General features: G+C 36.3%; 1 long non-coding RNA gene across 1 annotated transcript; it reads left to right on the top strand.

Moving 5' to 3' along the window:
* Positions 1 to 12,092: 12,092 nt before the first annotated feature.
* On the top strand, positions 12,093 to 22,281 carry LOC136856167 (uncharacterized). The gene is made up of 3 exons (XR_010858259.1): positions 12,093 to 12,215; positions 15,525 to 15,627; positions 16,889 to 22,281. It is a non-coding gene; the product is annotated as an uncharacterized lncRNA (long non-coding RNA).
* Positions 22,282 to 22,786: the final 505 nt, after the last annotated feature.

Raw genomic sequence — 22,786 nt, 5'->3', positions numbered from 1 at the left:
TGATATGACAGTGAAAGTGTGGCTGAGTAATTGTCCCAGGTGAGTAAGGTAAATTTGGAAAGTGGAAAGATTCCTCAAGAATGATTAAGAGGAACAGTTGTTCCATCATATATGGATAATGGTGTTAAGAGCACATTTCTGTAGCTTATCACTGCACCTGTGAGTCATAGATACTGAATGGTAACGCCTCATCTATATGGATTTTATCGCTTTCTGTTCATGAGAGTCAAGCATCTTTGAAGCAAAGAGTTTTGTTGGAATCGAACTGTAAATTTGAGAGAGAGAGAGAGAGAGAAAGACACACACACACACACACCTGGTCAAGTATGCTTGGGCCACAAACAGCAGTGAATCACCGTTACACAGATGGTTTGAAACGGGCTTCCTTATCGCCTGAGTTAAGTGGTTCCGGGATTTCTATCAATGAAAGGCTGTCAAACTTTTAATGGAAAATGATAAAAATAGAATTGGAGATAAGTATATAATTGGTTTCCTACTTATGACAGACGAAAACAACTCTCTCTCTCTCTCTCTCTCTCTCTCTCTCTCTCTCTCTCTCTCTCTCTCTCTCTCTCTTTCCCTGGGAAAACATGGAAAAATTCCAATGTGTAATTTGAATTCAATCGATAGTGAAACTTTATTCCAGACTTTACTAAAACGGGTGCTACTAATGGAAGTAGCAATCATAGTGATGGTGAATGTATTGTTTGTATATATATATACATATGTATACATACATATATACATACATATACATTCAATAATAAAATTGGCTTATGAACCTATGTTAATGATAATTACATTATATTTGTGGCAAGCTTACTTAAAAAAAAAAAGTTCATTATGATAGCTTATTAAGATGCCTTTGTGTATAAATATATTTTGAGATCGTCAGTAGAACTTAGTAAAATATAATAGACTTGGAACTCGTGTCACTTTTGTTCTGGCTTAGGGGAAAATTGCCATACACATATTCCATAACTTTTAGTATGAGCAGATGCTGGAGAACAGAGTGATCAGTCCTCATAATAACTCTGTTTTCTAGTAAATGTTCTGTTGTTCTGTTATTATTATTATTTATAAATAAATATTCTTTTCCTTTTTAATAAGGGAGGTCTCCTCTCTCTCTATTTCTCTTTACCTCTTCTTACTTATTCCTAGTGAACACTTATATTCTTTAGAAGCTTGAATTTCAAGTCATTGGTTCTTCCTAGTGAACACTTTTATATTCTTTGGAAGCTTGAATTTCAAGCCAGTGGTCCCTTTGGTGGGCTTGTTCCATATGAATAGGTTTCACCTACTGAATAATAATAATAATAATAATAATAATAATAATAATAATAATAATAATAATAATAATAATAATAATAATAATAATAATAATAATTTTATTATTCGTTTAGCTAATTATTTCTTTTTTTATATACAAAACATTAATAAGAATGTTATTTTGGATGAAATTCTTAATTTAATATTTCCTGATTCATCAAGAAATAATATTCAAATTTGGCCTCACGGCTTGATATAAAGAATATCAATTTCATAAACAACCTTAAGATAATATTTGTTCTTTTTAACCAATAGTGGCTCTCCCCCCACCCAGAACAAAAAATGTAGTTTGAGAATTTATATTCATTTTGAACTTGAGAGGTTTTGTTTAAAAATAATTATGGCCAGTTATATATATATATATATATATATATATATATATATATATATATATATATATATATATATATATATATATATATATATACATACATATATACGAATGTCTAGTTTGTGTCTTAGTTCAATATTAAAATAATAAGCGTCTTGTTATGATTGGGACAAAACCAAACATTCTAATCTTTGATCACAATTGAGTTGTTCACCATAACTCAGATAAAATTAACTACACACTTGTGTAATGGTTGGTTGACTAACGCTCTGTGTATGTGTGTGTGTGTGTGTGTAAGTATGTGTATTGTAAAGAGCACATGACGTGACGTTAAAGAGCCGGTTATTACGTGTTTACCACTCGTCCCAAAATTCTGCTACAATTTATATCAGTCACATTAACATCTGTGTTCTATTTATAATGTTTGTTATAAAAATTCGTGACAACAGTTAGGGTATATACTAATATTTCTGTAGGGTCCAGTCGGGGATATAATTATTATTATTATTATTATTATTATTATTATTATTATTATTATTATTATTATTATTATTATTATTATTATTATTATTATTATTTTCTTTCTACAAAATTCTCCTTTTGGTTACGATTTGAATAAGCATTTTTCATTTGTTCTCTAAATTATCTATAAAAAAACACTTTTTATGTTATTTATTTATTTACCTATTCATTTTGGATCCAGTGACACCTTTAGAATCTCACCTCTCCTGTCAGACAAGTGAACTTGCAAACGAACGCTTGGCAAGTGAAAGTGTCAGCATCCTGGGTTGGCACTTTGCATTACAAAGTGTCATCCCTGGAGGCTTAGGGGTCCCTTGTAGTGATTCTGGAGCCGTGATGCATCCAGTTTATTTTGAGAGACATTACCTCTCTGTCAGTTGTTTTTCTGGTAGGTCCTCTGAAGAAAACATGATGCATTATTTGAAAAACGATGTTTTTGGCGTTTGAGTGTTACCTTGTGAAAAGACAGCACCTTTGGCCCAACAGATTTTCCAGACTTAGAGTGGCGGCTTTCCAGCAGTTGGCCAAAGTTCCAGACCAGTTTCTCCCGGTCTGGAAATTGATATAAGACCTTCCCGGAAGACCCATGACCCCTGAATTTGGGTTACGAGAACCCCCGCCTTGTTCGTCTTTCTCATGATGAAATCGGGGATGAACGCTGTGCATGCAACTTCCGGATTGATGTTGTTGAAAAGTACGCCTGTTAATTCCATCATAGTCCTATATGATAGCCATAATTAGTAGGATGTCTGATAACCGTTGTATACTAGCCGATAGAAAAATACGGTGTCTTCATTTGCAACATTTGACAGACATTCGGTTTTGTTTATTTTTCCATGAGACCTCTTTATCCTAAGTCAGTTTCCTCGTCTAATTACGAGGAAGTTGCATCCTGATTCAGTGAAATTTATTGCCAGGACTCTCCTTCCTTTATTTATTGCTAATAAACGTCTGCTTTCCTAATTTAGACTAAAGGCAACATTAATAATAATTCAGAGGCCTTCTTGGCGCAAGGTAAAATCATTAGTCAGGACAAGGCAGTCCTTTCTGACTAGGCCTAACGTAAAAAAAAAAAAAATGAGTCTTTAAATGAGAAGCATTAATTAGTCTCCTTCGAAGACCTATTCACCTGGGAATCCCTTAAGCCCTCAGAACACTGGCAAGGTTGCCCAAGTCATCAGGAACCCTATTCGGGATCTCTAATAACTCCTGCGTCTCTCTTTCTGTAGACTACTTCTTCTTCTTCTTCTTCTTTTGGAGAGGAACCAAAAAAAATTTTATCTTTATTAATTTAAATGTAAGAGAAAACTTGTTTGCAAATCGTAAGAATTCCTTGCAGGCTTAAACCATTCCACTTGTAATGATTACAAAATCTACTTTCATTATCATAAACATGCAACATTCCACTTGTAATGATTACAAAATCTACTTTCCTTATCATAAACATGCAACATTCCACTTGTAATGATTTACAAAATCTACTTTCATTATCATAAACATGCAACATTCCACTTGTAATGATTTACAAAATCTACTTTCATTATCATAAACATGCAACATTCCACTTGTAATGATTTACAAAATCTACTTTCATTATCATTATCATAAATTACAAATCTACTTCCATTATCATAAACGTGCAACATTCCACTTGCAATGATTACAAAATCTAATTTCATTATCATGAACATGCAACATTCCACTTGTAATGATTACATTTACTTTCACTGTCATAAACATGCAACATTCCACTTGTAATATTTACAAAATCTACTTTCATTATCATAAACATACAACATTCCACTTGTGATGATTACAAAATCTACTTTCATTATCATAAACATGCAACATTCCACTTGTAATATTTACAAAATCTACTTTCATTATCATAAGCATATACCATTCCACTTGTAATGATTACAAAACCTAATTTCATTATCATGAACATGCATCATTCCACTTGCAATGATTACAAAACCTACTTTCATTACCATGAACATACAATTTTCCCCTCTCACCCTGGTAATGTACATTCTAATTAACATCCCCAGGTAACCCTTCATGAAAAATTCTTTAGGAAATTACACATCACTTCGCTTTGAAGTTTCTAGACAATATTGCCAAACAAAACACAGCATTATGAGCCACTGAAACGTTCGCTTTGATCTTAAGACTTTTGAATTATTCGGTGGTTTGACATAACATGCAACGTGCTAGGCTGTGCCAGGCTTTGAAGTTGTAAAGGTGACGTAATGTCACTTTAATAAATGCTTTCACAGTGCCTCCAGTTTGAGAATTAGAGAGTAGAAATTCACAGAACGTAAAGATTTCATAATTTGTGTTCTGGTTTTTTGAAACTGTCGTTGTCTAAGTGATTGATAAGCAACAGAGTGAGGCAAAATGATTAGTACTGTCGTATTAGGTGAAATATCTGATATAAGATTAAAATATTTTATATTTTTTTGTTGAGTTGATAGTACTTGAACAAAAATAGGGAACTAGGAAATAAGATTAAATCAGTCAGTTAAATTACATATTCCCTCAAGATTATAATCTAATCACGTGTAGAGCAAGCTAACTCTTTTTCAAAATCTATCTAATTCAATTCATTTCGACTTTGTGTGCCTAAAATATGCCAAATTTATCAGTTACGATAAACACTGAATTAATTAGATGGTAATGACGATTCAAACTGGTGCGCAAATCATTATCAATTCAATTTCAATTGACAAATAATATATAACATTTATTTTTTCCAGAGCGTGGCTGAAATACATGAAAGATGCGTAATACCAAGTACAAGAGTACAATCACCCCCCACCAAAAGCCCATTCGCCGAAGTGTGACCAAACGTAGAATGTCTGCAAACTTGTGGTAAACAGCTTCGTTTAGGTGGAATGGAATTACTGGGTTTCCTTTTGTGTCGAAGCAGAGACTCAGTGCAAATCCAACGGCCAGGAGGGATGATATCATCAGCGGGAATATTGGATGTTAGTTGGAATGATTCCGTAACTTCCCCTCCTCAAGAGAGAAAGAGTTTCCTCCCCGGATTCCTAGTTGGGTACTCGCTGTCATAATTGCTTGCTGTTTTCTTCTTTCCCTCTGTTTATTGTTGTTTTGCAGTTGTTTCTCTTTTGTTTGCCGGTGTTCGTCTTACCCCTTTCCTTATTTTTGCTGAGAGAGAGAGAGAGAGAGAGAGAGAGAGAGAGAGAGAGAGAGAGAGAGAGAGAGAGAGAGAGTTTACTAATACCCTAACATCAAGCAATCAGAAGGAAGCCTGAATTCAGAGAGAGAGAGAGAGAGAGAGAGAGAGAGAGAGAGAGAGAGAGAGAGAGAGAGAGAGAGAGAAACCTTCACTATTTGTGTCTGTAATCTAACGAACAGACAATCAGTCCCCAACTAATTTAATCTTGAAATTAACTAAGGTTTGGGCTACATAATTCAGGCAGTAGTTTAAGACTGAGGCCAATAAATTTAGAGGTTAGAAGATTACTGAATTGGCTTCTGCTGAAAACCCCTCTCTCTCTCTCTCTCTCTCTCTCTCTCTCTCTCTCTCTCTCTCTCTCTCTCTCTCTCTCTCATGTCTGCTCTTTTCATAACTGTAAGATAAATATTTTCAACTTGCAATCATTCATAATTTTAATCTCTCTCTCTCTCTCTCCAGTCTCATTGTGACCCATCAAACGCCTTACATCTATTGGAAGTTACACTGAAGTTTGTTTGTTTATTGTTGAATTGAATATAGGATTTTGGCCAAAGACCAAGCACTGGGACCTATGAGGTCATTCAGTAAAAGGTTTGAAAGGTGTAACAGGTGGATAACCTCGAAGCAGTTGCACTATGAATCATTTGTCAGGAGAGGGCTGAGGAAGAAAGAGAATATGAAAGGAGGTACAGTAAAAGGAATGAAAGGGGTTGCACCACGGGCTTAGGGAAGGAACGTTGCGAAAAACCCTAAGTAATGTTTGTTTATTATGAAACAGTCACTGTCTGTGAGTCTGTGTTAGAAGCAGGCCTCTTGAACATCCATTATTTTACATATTCTATTCCTAATTTAGGCCTAATGTTTGAATTACTTTTACTTTTCAGATTACCCTTGGAAACTTCGCTCCAACTTCATTGGAACTTCGATTATTAACTTCAGCGCGCCGCAGAACAGGGCGGGGCTGAGTTGAGAGAGAGAGAGAGAGAGAGAGAGAGAGAGAGAGAGAGAGAGAGAGAGAGAGAGAGAGAGAGAGAGAGAGAGAGAGAGAGAGATTTTACTCCTAAATGTTGCTAAGGCTCATATTCTGAAAGATCAAACTGGTATAGAAAACCATCTGTAATAAGTCCTCTGGTAATGAGAGAGAGAGAGAGAGAGAGAGAGAGAGAGAGAGAGAGAGAGAGAGAGAGAGAGAGAGAGAGAGAGAGAGAGAGAATACATCTTCCCTTTTCCAGCCAAGCAGGAGATTAAATCCTATAAGGATTCCAAGAACACCTGATTCCAGAAGTATTAGGGCTGCAGATTCCTAGATTAGCTGGGTGGGCAGTGTTACCATGTCCTCATGTCTGTGTATGTGTGTGTTTGTCTGTGTTCTTGAAGTCACCAACTCATGTAATGTACATATGCAGATGTATCCACCAGTCTTGCATTTAGTTTCCCTAGACATCTTCAAGAGGGCTGATGAACATTGACAAAAATATTAAATATACATGATACAGACGATTGAAAAAAGTGTCCACACTTGGTAGACAGGGGAAAAGTAGAACAGTAAACTCATTGGCATCATTGCTCCATTTTTACAAAAAATTTCATTTCCTATGCAAGTAAGCTCACATCTTTTCTGTCAACTCATGGTAAACCACATTCCTTAAAATCTGGACATCTTACATATTTCTTTTGAAATGAGATCCTTTCTGATAATTGTATTCCTACAAAAGCTTCCTTTTGTTAAACTGCATTTGATAATACTCATTTCTTTTATATTATTTTATAAATTATCTTTTTTATTTTATTTTCCACTGTGACAAACATCAAAACTGTCATATGTGTGTGTATATATATATATATATATATATATATATATATATATATATATATATATATATATATATATATATATATATATATATATATATATATATATATATATATATATCCTTCAGTACTGTTAGGAGAACTCTTTATAAGTGCTTATTTCAGTGCATTATCATCATAAAATGCTACACTGACTCCAGAATTCTCAAGACTATATGATAGTACAACTTTGAGAACAAAAGTCCCATTTAGTTTAAATTTACATTTTTTTCCACACACATTTCAATCAGTTTCAGTAGAATGTTCTTGGAGAATGGTATATCCAGTGGTCTGCTCTCTGAGGTATCAGATAAAAATTCTAGCAGATTATCAGTAGGTACTTTAATGCATATCACATTTTGTCCATTATTTAATTTATTTATCAAGCCTACTGATGATGAGGGCATCCCAGATCTCAGCAGAGTACAAACTACAAAGTCTGTGCTGTGACAGAACCTGTGTTGATTAGGTATCATAACTTATGAAAGGAACCTAGCCTAACCTAACCTATGATGAACGTAACTCATCTACACAAGAATTTTCATTTTTTCCAGCCTCTGTTATATCTAGGATGCAGTAGGTATGATGTTTATTTGATCTGAACTTAAATTTATATATATAAGTATATTGAAAACCTCCATTCATTTAGAAAAAATGCTGTGAAATTTAATTACAATATCAAAAAGAAAGATAAAAAGTGGCTGTTACAGATCATATATAAATTGCATTCCATTTCAAGTTGCTTCTGAACCCATCTTGTGTAAATTTTTCCAAAAAAGATTTCTAATATGAATGAAAAAGTCATCACTTACTGTTTTGATTTGATCTTTGATTATGATTGTACTGTAGCAGGCATGTTGTGGTCTATTGTACATTTTTCTGCAATGCTTAAATTCTACTGATTATCAAAAGTAACCAGATTAGGAGAGAGCTTTATAAAGCTCTTTCAAGTCAATTTGTGTTTAATATTTTTTTAGCTTTGGATAACTGGCAGTGATTTTCAAGACTGACCTCACTTCTTTAGCTAGTTTTTTGAAGAACACATTAGCCTTCTTACAGGTTAAGCCCTGCAAGAGTTTTACCAGTGACCTGGTTACACTATTTGTTAGCCTAATAGTAACACATTGATTAATTGCTCCACTACAACTAAACATTAATGAAATTTAGGTTACCTTTATAATATACAAAATGAAAATGGCCAAAGCAGGAAGGTAAAATGGGCTTAAAAAGTCCAACTCAAGTGAAGAAAATGGGTTAGGAAGGCTAAGTTAAGTTGAGATTCAGTTAACTAGGCCTAGTTGAGGCTGGCATGTTTGAATCCCACAGTCCTAATGACATTTATATACAATGACTGGGGAGAGTTCGACCTAGTTCTGATTGAATTTTACACCTTTCTGTGTTGCTTCCGACTGATAAAAATATTTGCCATAGACCTTTTAAACTTTCCCCTTCCGATATCTCCACCATTATACCTTGAATAGGGTCACCATTCACATGAAGTCAAACAAGAATTAAATCAATTTGGTATGGCAGTCAGGACTGAAATGTCATCTGGATTTGCTAAATGGCAGAATTACAAAGCTCTGTCAATAAAAATGATGAAATATACCCAACTACTTGACGCAAGGGCCAACACACAATAGAATAATTAATGGCACTGATTAACAATCGAATTCCATCCAATTTATCAAATTAATAAACGAATTCCATCCAATTTATCGAATTAGTAATCGAATTCCATCCAGTTTATCGAATTAATAATCGAATATCATCCAATTTATCGAATTAATAATCGAATTCCAACCAATTTATCGAATTCCATCCAATTTATCGAATTAATAATCGAATATCATCCAATTTATCGAATTATTAATCGAATTCCATCCAATTTATCGAATTCCTACGAAGACATAGTGGTTTGTTTACATCCAAAGTAACTCCAGGTCATAATACCTCCTAAGGTTTTGTTTACATAACCTGGGGTCATAAATGCTTTGAATAAAGCTCGTCAGTACTGCCAACGTCTCCAGTAGACTATTGTCTCTGTTAATAGATGTAGCGGAGACAATAGTCTATCGAAGACGTTGGCAATAATGATATAGCGAAAGAGAGAGAGAGAGAGAGAGAAGAAAGACCTTGAAAAGTCAATTGTAGTTAAGGTAGTTAAATAAAACATTCAGACATTCACGAACAAGACCAAACGTAAATGAAAGTTAAGCAGTGTTTTATTATTATTATTATTATTATTATTATTATTATTATTATTATTATTATTATTATTATTATTATTATTATTATTATTATTTCAAGCACAGTAGGCCTATTACCTCAGTTATCTAGGGCACACAAAGCTTGTCTTATAGCAGTAGGACTATATTTTGTTCAAAAGCAGAATAGAAGTAGTTTCAGAACTGCCTACATCAATTTTTGCCTTCGCAGGGTTAGATGTAATTTGGGTTTTGTTACATCTGCTAGGATTCAATTCCCTAGCTCTTTCATATAATACACATTATCCCCATAACTACCTGGTCACTTAATTTTGCATTTTGGAGGCACACCTTAAAGTTTCTTCCAGTTTCTCAGTGATTCTTGTTTTGGTCTGTTTACTACTGGGATAGTTCAGTTCACCAGCAGCCTTATAGTCTAACAGCCTCGTTCTGTTTAATTTAAGCTGCAGTTTTGTTTTTACGCCCTTTTAATCTCTCCTTTACAATCCAGTGGGACCCTTAAGTAACATGAATGTTCTGTCTCTAGCAATTCCTCTTTCCTCATCACAGTGTAGGAGTACATTTTCCTGTCTCTTGCACATTATCTCCTAGGCCTACACATTTCTGGCATAAAGAAAACTCCATGAGGAATCCCAGCATTTGAGGAATTAGTAATAGGGTGCATTGTTGGTTTGTTCTAAAGACTAAAGAGGTTACAGGTTTTAGCAGTGAAAGTTCTAAACATTCTTTGGGTTTTAAGTTGGTCTAAAATCATTTACTGTAGGCCAACTCTTTAGATATATATTTTCAATCTAATTCTTTTAAAGTCCATGTCTGTTGGTACCTGAGACACATTAGAATATTTTAGTGTATGTGTGTGTATTCAATACTTTCCAGTTACACAATTTTGTTTTACGTACACTAGCATTCACCCCTGTGCTCACTCATCCATCTTCCAGGCGTCAAAGTGTCTACAGTGACCTCTAATTGTGATTATGTTGTTAAAATTAGAACTAGGTCATCTGTCTAGAGCAGCGCAAAGTGACCTGCCTTTCTGCACTTTTCTGTACCTCCCTCCAAAACTATGGTGAAACAATAAGGGGTTAATGTTTAATTCTGGATGGGAACTAACATTCATCTCAAATTCCTCTGAAGGCACTGACTTCAGTCTCTATTCTGCAGTGAGGTACTGGTCCAAGGAGTCTTTGGGTACTCTCTGGGTACTCTTGGTACTCTGTCAAATGCCTTTTAAGAACCATAAACAGGCTGAATAATCTCACGCTCCTCATGTGGTACCTTTCTTGAAGTGGTCTTACTACAATGACTAGTTAAATTTCCAGTGGCTTAAACGTAATCTAATGTGGGTTGATTCTACAATGATCAGTGCATTTCTATGTCTGTTATTTTTCTGAGGTAAGGAATAACTAGGCCTATTACTCTCATTACTAGACAAAACAGAAAAAACTTAAATAATGTAGCATGTAGGCCTAACCTACATACAGTACTTTGATACCACAAGTTAAAATTCAATTTCGTTTTCGTATAAAGTCAATTATCTTGAAGAGAAATCTTTAATTTTTCATGCAGTCAATCATCATTAGTCATAAACAAATCTTACACTTTATGAAAACCAAATATGTTCAGCATGAATCATGAATTTGTTGAGAAAAATATCCTGATATGTAAATATTTTGTCACAGTGCAAAAGCAAAGATTATGGAAGACATTAATGTATATTTTATATAATAATAATCTTTTTTTTGTCTGAGGCAAAAATGTTCAGCTTAAGGATGTGAATTTGGGAGTAAAATCATTCGTGTTACTAAGGTAAATATACATCTAAATAAGCCTATATGTTTCTTCCATATTTGTATGTGTATATTTTCAAGTCTGTATCGACCTTGTACCAGCACGGACTCTTGTTTCAGAGGCAGGACTCATTTAGTTTCGCTTACAGAGCAGTTTCGTAAATAAGCGTTGCAAGCACTGGCTATCAGACCTCAATGTAAATTGAAGTACAGTGTCTATTGGTAAATATTCGCTATTTTCATCGAAAAATCAGCGACATTTTGCTTACTAGTACCTAATTCTATGACAGAAAAGTGTGTTAGTATCTGTAATTTTTGATAATTCACGCTTTATTGACTCATTTCAGCGTAGAGGAGCTTAAAATGACCTATAAAACTGAATAAGCAGGATTTTTTTTAAGTATATTTCCACAGCCAATTCTAAGATCGAGCTAATATTCAAAAGACCGCGAGAATATTTAACGGAATTATGTAATGAATGTCACATGATTTTGATAAAATTACGATGTTTTCCGTTTATTTAATTAAACTATTAAGTTTGAATCACTGGAAAGCTAAATATCGGCATTAAAATATGACAAAAAATAAATCAGTTTATCCTTGACAATTTTCTTTGTTAACGAGATTCGCACGTTCTCTGGACGCAGCTGGCGGACGTACGAATTAAATCGTCATTAAAAAGAACAAACTAGGTTACAACATAATTAACATACAAATAAATAAATATAATGATCATTATGAATATATTTTTCTAAAATATAATGGCTTGAAAATAGATTTATACAGATTTCAGTGTATGAAGTACGACACTTTCAACCCTCCTCTTCCGTTGGTGCCGGACCTGCCGGCTTAACTGAGCGCCTGTCAACCATTACTTCCACGTACACCAAAGTGAAAAGTTCATGTCTGAGTTACTTATTCTGTTAAATTACGCCTTTACACCATCATTTAGTCGGGAAAAGGTAGGTCGTATTGATAATTTAACGTCGTCTTGTAATTTCCAGAGGCATATTTTGAATCTCTGTTAAATATCAAGCTAATTTCGCTCGTTTTTGACAGATGTTGGTTTTGACAGGTAATGGTGTTCAGATCGCAGTGAAATGTGGCTGTTTAATTTTAATTTCTCTAGCAAATTAAAGCCTGTATAAAGGTGTATATGGTAATTAAAGCCTGTATAAAGGTGTATATGGTTATACGATGCTGCCAGTAGTATTTCGAGGATAATTAAGGATGGTTAATGCTGTAATTAACAATATACAGAAGTACAGGGTTAAACTAATATGCCATTTTTGTAGTTTTTTTTTTTGTATGAAATCACAAAATTGACAAAATTCACCAGAAAGGTCATTTGCTCGTTAGCCAGTTACAAATCCACTACAGCTTTTAACTTCGTCAGATGAGAGTACACTTATTTTTTAATGGTCTTGACTGGTTTTAAAGTTAGGTGACCTCTAAGAAAAAAAAAAAAGGTAAATGTTGTAATTGTCGGTTTTGGTAATTAGTGTAATTTGTGACAAGCCATACTCTTTGTATTTTCTGTGTAGTGCCTGTACAGGATTTTCTAATATAGATTGTAGCCTGATTTGCTCCATTTTCAAAACGGCTGCGGGATTGGGAAAAATTGCAGTAACAGGCCAAATGGCAAGGAAATGTACTTTCCAGGCCACAAATTTCACATTCAAATTCGTCGGAAATTGATAGTTTCTTAGAAACACCTGGATTATTTTCTCCCATTTAACACTTTTAGGGCTTCTGACACTTCGCCGTGTTTAGTACTGGCCCTAGGGCGGCGTGGGTACCCATACATTAACAATTTATTGCACTTGCCGGACGGGATATGAACCTTATTTTTTCGTCCTTTGGTCATGCGGAAGTTATGGGCTGTGACCTGGGCAGTCGAGTGACAAGTTAGGGTCAGGGCTGTGACCTGGGTACTTCCGTGAGAGTTTAGGTTAGGTTGTGTGGTTTCACTGATATGGTTATTCTGATTGATTTTGATGTGCAATAAATTTCGTCGGAAATTGATGGATTTTGGTCCGCTTATGTACATGGAGTTAGCTCCAAAACCGTTAATTTCCGACAAAATTGGTGAAATTCGTTTTAAACGCATCAAAATCAGTCAGCAAAAACATATTTTTTGTCATTATGGCATGTTGCCTCTTACTGCAATAATACCGATTAGGGTAGGTAATTGAAAACTACCTACAGTAATCCGTGTTTAGTACTGGCCCCAGGGGATGCGAGGTTACCCATAAGTTAACAAGTTACTGCACTTGCCGGACGGGATATAAACCGTTCGAAACAGACGTACCCGTGCTCAGTCTTGTGAAGATCACGTATGGAAACCCCTTGTTGGATGGACTTCAAGGGTTAATTACAGGTTAATTACTTTCGTCCGACAAAAATTGAAGGTAAATCCATAATTAGCAACCAAAAAACTGTAGAAAAGGTCAAGTTATAGTGCTGTCGGCGCTGCGGAACTATATAGTTCTACCTTACTGTACTGTATTTTCTGATGCAGTCTTGTATTTGTTCCCTTACTAATACAGTAGGGGGGTAATATTCCCCCTCCCCCTTCTGGTTAGGCTATCCATCTGTGTGTGTGTGTGTGTGTGTCATTGCAACTCCTGCATGGTGGGAGGACTTTCATTCAAGCTTGCGTGAGGACTCTGCCAGAAGTTAAGGATCCAGAGTCCATTGATGTGTGGGACCCTGGTCGTTGTGGCCGTGAGTCATTCAGGCCGTAACATCCCAACTGGCAAATGGCCGAAATGTGTGTATATAATGCTTTGACCCCCAAGGGGCTAGTACTGAACGCGGCGTCCCAAGGAACTTCCGCCATGTCTTATGACCTAAAGTTGTGACGGCCTAACAGGTTCGCGGCTGCAAATAATGTAGCCTAAGCGTCCTGAACTCTTATTTGTGTGTGTGTGTGTGTAACCTGAACCATGTTCCTTAACTTCTGAATAGTAACAGACACTTCAGGAGACCATTTTTTCATGCAGAGGAGTAGGTTAGGTGTTTGAATGGGACGTGTATCACTTTAGCAATATGTATTCAAGGAATACTTGGTTATTATGCTCGTTTTTGTGTATAACTAGTGTCAGGTTGCCTGTGTTATGAAATTTAGACCATAAAGACATGCACTGGGGGATTCCCAGGCATTCAGCTCTTAAGAGAGGGAAAAGAGGGAGTTAGAAGGGAAATATGAATGGAGGTAAAGTAAAAGGTTGAAAAGTAGGTGCAGTTAGGGGCCGAAGAGACATTTACTTAATTGTAACTCGGCAGCAGTGGTAAATTTGGGTAGCCGGAGATGAACGTAAAAATAATGAAAGTGTGAATTTCTCAAATTATGTACACTCTTTTCCCGTACTGTTCTGCCAAAATATTTTACTAAAGAATTATATTGTACTTGACACTTAACCTGTAACTTGTTAGACTAACTAAACTACCTGTGACACTTAACCTAAACTAATCTGTGTTTGACATTTAGCCTAAACTGACGTGTACTTGACACTTAAACTAACCTGCACTTGACATTGAACCTAAACTTATCTGTACTTGACACCTAACCTAAACAAACCTGTACTTGACACTCAAGTTAAACTAACCTGTACTTGACACTTAAGTTAAACTAACCTGTGCTTGTCACGTAAACTAACCTGTACTTGACACTTAGCTTAAACTAACCTGTATGTGACACTTAGCTTAAACTAAATTGTACTTAACACTTAACAAAAACTAAACTTTACTTGACAATTTACAAACTAACCTGTACTTGACACTTAAACTAGTCTGTACTTGACACTTAACTTAAACCAACCTGCAATTGACATTCAATTTAAGAGAGGCATATAAACCGACCTGTACTTGACATTCAATTTAAGAGACATAAGAAAAGGTATCATCTCCCAAAATGGTAGCCTAGGAAAAATAACCTTAAGATGGCAACTGTTGAGTACAAGAGTCCACTAAGGTTAGGTCCTTTCAAGTTGAGATGTTATGGAATAGCTCTGTTGCTGCGGAAGACTTAAATTTTTCACGACTGGGCATTCAAGCTACAACACCTCAGCTTAAAGGACCTCACCTCTAGCGGACTTCTGTACTTATCAGCTACCATACTATGGTTAATTTTTCCTATGCTACCTTGAGAAACAGCAGTGTAGGCTAATCTTGCATGAACCAGACATCATTGATTAATGGTTTCCCGAGAGAACAATTAATCTCTCCGTCTCTCTCCGTGCCTGTACTTATAGAATTTATATTTTCAGACGATGGTGAAATGTAACTATTTGGCCGCCATGGTAAATCACATTCAGCAGATGCAGTAATGTACCCGTTTTAGAACCCAACAAAACTCCAGACAGTGCAAAGGTAATAAGTAATGGTCTTGCATTTATTTGGGAGCATTCTAGCACTAAACGGGAAAATGACATTGAATCTTGTTGACAAGGTGAATCATAGAAGGTGGCTAGGTGACTTCCTCACCCCTAATATATTTCCAGTAACCATGCCTCCACTTCTGAATGTAATCATCAAAAAATTATAAAGCATATAAGATAAAGGTCTTCATTGCACCGTCTTTATGTTCACATTCTAAATCTCTTAGGTGTAGAATTCATTTAGGGATTATCTAGTGAAACAGGCTAGTTTTCTTGACCCAAAAATGCATCTGGTTTCACAGGTAATTGGTTCCAGTATGGTCAGGACACGGTATTAAAAACATGCCACCGCAAAAATTTGTCATTTTGAGTAACTGTAGAATTGTCACCACAAAATGAGTCATTTTCAGTGACTGTAGAATGCCTCTACAAAATTGTCATTTTCAGTGACCATACAGTTCCCACTACAAAATTTCTCTTTATCATTTACTAGTATTATTTAAAAGCTCAACAAAATTGTCCTAAGAAAGTCCTTGGTTCAATAGGTTAAGCTTTTGTAGCACAAATTGTATGAAACCAATGTAAATTCTGAAACAAATTGGGGTTCTGTTCATAAGGGGTTATGTACTGATACAGTAGCCCAGGTTAGATGAACCTGTTCCCTCTAGTGATTTGCTGTTATCTCTACAAGAAGTTGCAGTCAAACGTCTACAGGATTTTCACACTTATAACCAACGACTTATACGAACGTCATAAACAAATCCTTGAAAGTTGTCAGAATTCTTATACTGTACTTTCAATTCATCCAGTTAGTAAATTTTTAAGGAGTCGCAATATACTGAATATGAAATAATATAGTAATTAAGAACAAACCTTTTGGGGTAGAGCTGTGAGAATTAAGAATTTCAGGTCAGTGGTCTGGTTAAACTATTTATAATGATGATAATGATTTGTCAAGATTGCCACATTACATTTATACATAGTTCACTTGTTAAATGGTTCTTCATTTGGTAGCAATGCTGTTTTTTTCTTCCTAGACTGAAGAAGATGCAGTACTAGTGGTACCTGTTAGTATAGAAGTATGACTATGTGGCCTCATTAAAACCACTTTATGCAGTTGACATTCAACAACTTAAAACCTAAAATAAAATTTTCTGCTTCAGTATAATAGGAACTCTTAATTTGTAGATACTATACGTTCATTGCTGTATTTTTTCTTTATAAATACATTGCTAATTATACATTTATTTCAGGTGCACTTCCTTCTCTGCCAGTCCACTGAGGGGACCCACTTCATTCTCCAGGACCAAGTGGAAGTTTTGCATTACTATATAATGAAATTCCATCTTCAGTGGGGCTGTTTCATGTGTGTGCTAGCCATCTCAGTGTAGCTCATTTATTTGTCAAGACTAGACTTGCTCTTTTAAACAGTAAACACACTAATTAGTAATTTATAAAACGAAATTGGGGATTCATTAGTATAAAATATCTAGATTGCTGATAATGTCTTGTTTACAAGTGTCTGGGAAGGAATTACTCTGAGTCTTTCAATTACTTTCAGGCAGAGGGAAGTTGCCATTGCTATATGTAATGTTTAATGGTTCAAGGTGTGGAGTACTGTGATCAATTCTATGGCAATGTACTTAAAACTTGGGTGATCTCAGGGGTTTATGATTGGTTTATGGAAGGACCAGCTGTATTCAACAGCAGGAAAATATTGTACACTGTGATTTGTAAAACATTAGGCAGTTAATTGTTTTCAGATTAAGGGACTTTGCCACAAGAAAGGCCTCTTTTACTAAAATCATTAAATTAATATTATAGGCTATTCATTTTCAATGTTATTTTTTTCAAGAGAATTGTAAATTTGTATCTTCAAACCTCCATTACCCCACATCACACTTTTAACGCTCATTCAAGCTTTTTCCTTTCCATTAATCCTTAGACTCCTATGACACAATCACATGATTTATGCTAGCATTGTGTTTTTCCCACAGTGCACCTTGTGCTCTTAACTGTAGGTTGAATGAAAAGTTCTAAGGGGTGTCTCAGGCTCCAACTGTGTCGCTGTCTGTCATTTACTATTCATCTGTTCCTTTTTGTGTCCCGTCTCCAAGCATTCCAGCTTCTCTGACCTTGCCGTGAATTACAGGACCCTCTCTTCGTCCTGGGGTTGGGGGCAACACTGGAAATAATGTGATTGTGTTATGTCTCTTTGTACCCTGTGCTGACCTGTCTGAATGCAAACACACTTCTTCTTTTTCCCATTTTTCATGTGGGGTAAGCACGATGCCTTCTTTTGAAGGGCTTTGATTTGGCGTTGGGGTAGGCTGTAGCCTCGATCGCCTGCCCTGCCTGACATCGCTTAGACCCTGGTAGCACATGTGTATGTATTGTGCCAAATCCCCAGCTCCCTTTCTCCCAGCTGCAAGGAGACGTGGGCGGTTAGGCCGACAGTTCGAGACGTGTGAGGCGTCTGTTATGTTTTTAGAAGATGTTGGAGTGGCCTTGTTTGTGTGTGTATTAGTCTGTAACACCCATTTGCCTTCAGCAAACCTATCCGTTGATTACATACATAATCCCAGTGTGTCTACACGGATAGCAAAGTGTCTGCCCCTCTGACCAGTCGGCTGCGGATTTGAACCCACGACACAGACTTCTCATGAAGTCTGAGTCTGCTGCTCTACCAACCGAGCCATCGAGGCTCTTAATGCAAACACACTAAGTCAGTAAAACCAAAACCCATAGATTTCATGAAATCAGGAACAATACAGCACTGTAATATAAATAGTTCAATATGCACATTTTCTACTCGAATTACACCTGTAAGTACTTTTGAAGTTATTTGTAATACCCTGCCCCTGCCTGTCTGTTATTCGAGCAGTGCTTTTCCCCTCGCATAGGTCTGTTACTAAAGGTAGTTCTTGGTACATTGTGGAACTATCTTTCCCTGCACTGAAATGTCCCCATGGCCGATAGTCACCCTCTTTGCTTGAATATTTGACTTTCCATCCACAAATTGACTGTTGACTTGGCACGTCAAGGATCCTCATACATATTAAAGTCTGTTCAGTGTATATCCAGGCCATCTGGAAACCTATCATACTGCTGCACTGTGGATTTGGTAAAATTACATTGTTGCAAAAGCCACCGTTAACATACACTGCAAATTTAAACTTAATAAACATACTGGTTCAGTACATGTTGTCATGTGGAGAGTTGCAAATCACCCCTCAAGTATGACCAGTCAGACATTGCTCATATTTTCTTCTGCATCACCCAGCTAGTAATTTTGTCATTTGCTTCATTTTACTGTACCTAAGTTCGTATTCTCTTATAACTCTCTTTCCACCCTCTCCTAACAATTGTTTCATAGTGCAACTGCTTTGAGGTTTTCCTCCTGTTACACCTTTGAAACCTCCTGCTCTCAGTTTTCGTTTCTGCGCCGAGTCACCTCTTAACGTAGATCCCAGCGCTTGGCTTTGGGACTAAATTTTATATTCCGTTTCCATATTAGAAACTTTTTCCCTGTCATTCCTGATGTTTCTGCTTGTCCATAATCATCCGTGAGTCCTTTTTGAATTTGAAAATAGTTTATCAGTTGTATTTTAAGCTTCAGAATAGGCAAAACATGATGTTTTTAAGTGGTTGAGTATCCAGTATGTGATGTGGTTCCTATGTGTGTGTTTTTTTCAAGTTCAGAACCATATTCTTAAAAAAATGATTTGTAAAGACATGGAACTTTCGTTAAGATAACTGATTTCAGGCCACTGATGCAGTAAATAAAGGCTGGTTTTGATCTTAATTACCCTTTGTAAAGAAGAAGAAAATTATTCAAATTTGATTAATTTGTTAGACATAGATGCTTTGGGTTTAATTGTGTGACACTTCGTCAGTAAAGTTGGAATTTTGTGTGATAGTTTTGTGGTTTGTAGTTTAAAAGATTTGTAATCAGGTATTTGTAGGCTACCTTGTAGGTAACACTATAAACATTGTAAGACTTAATCTCTGGAGCTAGGTAAAAGAATCTTGATTCTAATTATAGGGAGAATATACTTTAAGGTCAACTATTCTAGTTTTCTTTTTCTTGAAAAACTGTGTTTGAATCTGCCTCTTTGGGAAGTTTTTGGTCAAGTGAAGATGGGAAATGTATTAAAACCTGCCTATTCAGGAGAGTTTTTGGTCAAGAAATTGCACACTTGTCAGGTGAAGTTGGGACATTTATTAAAATCTGCCTCTTTAGGAGAATTTTTGGTCAAGAATTTGTAAACTTGTTAGGTGAAGATGGAAAATGTATTAAAATCTTTTTAGGAGAATTTTTGTAGTTTTTTGTCAGCTGAAGATGGGAAATGTATTAAAACAAGAAGTTTTTGGTGAAGAATTTTCTTGTTAACCACTGTAGAAGGCCAGTGAAACTCATGTTTTGTTTTTTAGCCAGTGTAACCTTGAAAGAATTTCAGCCCAATAGGACAGAACTTGTAGACCGTATACTGTAAAGTCACCATTCAGGTGAGGTTTGTCTGTTAAAGGGCTGGGAAGGATTATCAGTCAGTAATGTTAAGTGATAAATGTTTTTCTAACCTTTTGTTCCATGTTGGAAAACTGCTCCTAGACAAATAATGTACAGTATTAGGCTTATGTTGGCTCTTCAGGAAGTTTAGGTGCTGATTTTGTTGTTAGTTGATGCGGGCAGGTATTCAGGATTTTCTTCAGTAGTTGGAGAATGTTCCAGTTTTGTTAGTGGTAATGGTGTCTTTCGTACTACGTTGAATAGCTTCGTAGTTTGTAGAAGCGAGTACAGTACGTGGCAGAAGCAGAGGTTTTAAATTGTATTGTTGGCACTTGATCAGTCTCTTCAGGAAGAGATTCGACACAAAACTGAATCTGGTGGCAGTTTGAGAAATTTTACCATGTATATATATGTGAATTGCATTGGCTTGTATATCTTGCTAGGAGATATGTTTAGCAAGATGAGAAAGCCATCTTGACCTAATGCACCCCTTCTTCCTTGGAGTTGAATTGTAATCAGCCCTGAATTTCTGTGGATATATATACATCATCTTACCCTTTGTGCCCAATTTAAGTGACTGACAATTGCATCTTGTTGCCTGACAACCAGTCTCTGTGGGTCAAATTGAGTAGACAGGCCAGGATCTGTGGATGCTTGTGATTTTCAGCACAAGTTCTGATGGAGGGGACTTTTGCTTGACCTGTTAAGCCCTTAAACGCTTGTTCAGGGTCTGCACTCTCCATCCCAACTTTGTTTTTTCTGTTCTATGCAAGTTTTGTCATCAGTGACAGTGTTCTCCTTCGACTGTTCTGGGCTTCGACTCCAGTTGTGGACCAGTGAAGTGTTCCAGTCAACCTTTCTGTTTTCTTGATTGTGCTACAAACTGTCAGCAAATTTGACTTGAAGGTCACTGCTGGAAAGGCTGTTTGCAGTGTTTCTTCACTGAAAATTTGTCATCACCATTGGATTTAAACCCCTTTCAATCCTATTACTGTACCCCCGTTCATAATCTCTCTCTCTCTCTCTCTCTCTCTCTCCCTACTTTCCACCCTTTTCTGACAATTGTTTCATAGTGCAACCGTGAGGTTTTCCTCCTGTTACACCTTTCTAAACCTTTTTTTACTGTCAATCTCGGTTGCAATGCTGAATGACGTCATAGTCCCCAGCGCTCGGACTAAATTCTGTAGTCTGTCATTTGACTTACTAATGCAGTCTTATTCCCTGCATACCTTATGCCTCCTTGCATTGCATTCTATAAGAGAGGATGGTTCTTCAGTAACCTTTTGCCTTTTCAATTGCCTTACGTTCAATAACACTCCCAGGTTTCCTGGTCACTGTCTACTATTAATACTTCCCAACCTGTTTTTATGTTTTTGTTCTCTGTCTTAAATGTTGAAGTTTGTGTCCCAGAGATTTATCTATAGATTCATTGCAGTGGGACATTTTGCAGGAACCTACTTTTCTTCACCATATAATTCTGTAAAATTTGTTTCGTCTGCTACTCCATTGTATATATGAAACCTTCTCTTTCTCATGAGTTTTGTGGTGTCAAGATTTGGAGATACTGTACCATTCCAGTGTTTTTCATTGGTAAAACTTCTATTCTTTCAGTTTCCTAATTTTCTCACCTTGTCAGGCTCGTGAAAATGAGCAAAGTGTTCTAAGTCACCCTGTTTTAAATAATGTGTGACAAGTACAGTATAGTAATCTCTCGGACTGACTGCCAGATTCAACCTCAGAGTTCACTGTGGCACAGTGTTTTGAAAGTCTCAGGGTAGAGTATGGAGGCCACATTATTAAATCAAGCTAATTGTTGGTACCATTTGCTGTAATTGGCAAGATTTTATGCCCTGTCGACACACAAGTATGAAACCATACTGCCTTTTGCATAGGCTTGAGCTGAACAGTATAAAAGAAACAATATGGTTTTTATTCGTGCCCCAGTCTGCTTTATTGTACATGTGCAACTGGCCAAGTGGTTGGCGTTGTACGTGCTCGGTAAGGCAGATTTGAAGTCTTTTGTACATCTGTCTTGTAACAGCCTGGGCAGAAGGCAGTATGGTTTCTTTGGGAAATTAACGTATTGAATATTTCATAAAGAATACTTGTAGAGATAATAAAATACATTGAAATAAACTTAATTTTATTAACCATAAATTTTATTAACCATAATATTGATACATTCATACCAAAAAAATTGCTTGCTGGCACCCCCTTGAGTTGTGTGGGCCAAGGGCAGTGTGGCCACCTACCTATAGAAGGGGAAGGAAAGAAGAAGAGTTAGTGGGGAGGAGGTATGGGGTCCCTGGCTCTTGTTCCCCATTCTCTCTCAATCTCTCATTCTCCTTCCTCCCTTCCTTGGTGGGTTGGTGTGTCTCAGATTCTCCCCCTCAGTGTTTTTCTCACCCAAGTCCCTGTGCCAACTATTCACCTCCAGGCATTCAGTTCCATAACTCTGTTCTGGAATGTGGAAACTCCTTGCTCAGTATCGCTTCGTTAGGAAGTTGAAATGACTGGAGAAGTACGTGATGCCTAAGGGTAACACTTGTTTAATTCTACCAAGTAAGTTTGTGTCCAAATAGATTTCTTGTAATGTTAACAATAAAGTGGTTAACTGAAGTTAAAACCTTTGCATCTGTCG

Source organism: Macrobrachium rosenbergii, chromosome 34 (genome assembly GCF_040412425.1).
Source record: "Macrobrachium rosenbergii isolate ZJJX-2024 chromosome 34, ASM4041242v1, whole genome shotgun sequence".
Lineage (NCBI taxonomy): Eukaryota > Metazoa > Arthropoda > Malacostraca > Decapoda > Palaemonidae > Macrobrachium > Macrobrachium rosenbergii.
Note: the sequence above shows the minus strand (reverse complement) of the source record. Positions and strands in the feature narration are given on the sequence as shown.